Genomic DNA, 1636 nt, shown 5'->3' on the forward strand with positions numbered 1-1636 from the left:
TCTGATGGCTGAGTAATATTTCATTGTATATGTGAATCATATCTTCTTTTTTTTTAAAGATTTTATTTATTTATTTGACAGAGAGATCACAAGCAGGCAGAGAGGCAGGCAGAGAGAGAGGAGGAAGCAGGCTCCCCTAGAGAGCAGAGAGCCCAATGCGGGGCTTGATCCCAGGACTCTGAGATCATGACCCGAGCCGAAGGCAGCGGCCTAACCCACTGAGCCACCCAGGTGCCCCGTGAATCATATCTTCTAATCCATTTGTCTGCTGAAGGATATCTCAGCTCCTTCCACAGTTTGGCTATTGTGGATATTGCTGCTATGAACACTGGGGTGCATGTGCCCCTTTTTTACACTATGTCTATATCTTTGGGGTAAATACCCAGTAGTGCGATTGATGGGTCATAGGTTAGCTCTATTTTCAATGTCTTGAGGAACTTCCATACTGTTTTCCAGAGTAGCTGCACAAGCTCGTATTCCCACCAACAGTGTAAGAGGGTTCCACTTTCTCCACATCCTCACCAACATTTGTTGTTACTTGTCTTATTAATTATAGCCACTCTAACTGGTGTAAGATGACATCTCATTGTGGTTTCAATTTGTATTTCCCTAATGGCGAGTGATGTGGAGCATTTTTTCATGTGTCTGTTGGCCATCTGTATTTCTCATTTGGAGAAGTGTCTGTTCAAGTCTTCTGCCCATGTCTTGGCTGGATTATTTGTTTTCTAGGTGTTGAGTTTGATAAATTCTTTTTTTTAAAACTTTTATTTATTTTTTTAAATTTCTTTTCATTGTTCCAGAATTCATTGTTTATGCACCCCACCCAGTGCTCCATGCAATATGTGCCCTCCATAATACCCATCACCAGGCTCAAACAAATCAACAAGAGAAGAGAGAAGAACCAAATGATCCTCTCAGTTGATGCAGAAAAAGCATTTGACAAGATACACTATCCATTCCATATTAAAATGCTTCAAAGCATAGGGATAGAGGGAACATTCCTCAATTTCATAAAATCTATCTATGAAAAACCCACAATGAATATCAACCTCAATGGGGAAAGCTGAGAGCCTTCCCTTTGAGATCAGGAACACGACAAGGATACCCACTCTCACCACTCTTGTTCAACATAGTGTTAGAAGTCCTAGCAACAACAATCAGACATCAAAGAAAAATAAAAGGTATTCAAATTGGCAATGAAGAAGTCAAACTCTCTGTCTTTGCAGATGACATGATACTTTACATGGAAAACCCAAAAGACTCCACCCCCAAACTACTAGAACTCATACAGCAATTCAATAATGTGGTAGGATACAAAATCAAAAATCATTTTGTATACACTAACTTATGTAACTTGCTTTCTTATACACTAACAATGAAAATACAGAAAGGGAAATTAGAGAATCAATTCCATTTACTATAGCACCAAGAACCATAAGATACCTGGGAATAAACCTAACCAAAAAGGTAAAGGATCTGTACTCAAGGAACTACAGAACACTCATGAAAGAAATTGAAGAAGACACAAAAAGATGGAAGACCATTCCATGCTCATGGATCAGAAGAATAAACATTGTTAAAATGTCTATACTGGGAGCACCTGGGTGGCTCAGTGGGTTAAAGCCTCTGCCTTCAG

This window comes from Enhydra lutris, unplaced genomic scaffold (assembly GCF_002288905.1).
Source record: "Enhydra lutris kenyoni isolate GAN:26980312 unplaced genomic scaffold, ASM228890v2 scaffoldscaffold68, whole genome shotgun sequence".
Classification (NCBI taxonomy): domain Eukaryota; kingdom Metazoa; phylum Chordata; class Mammalia; order Carnivora; family Mustelidae; genus Enhydra; species Enhydra lutris.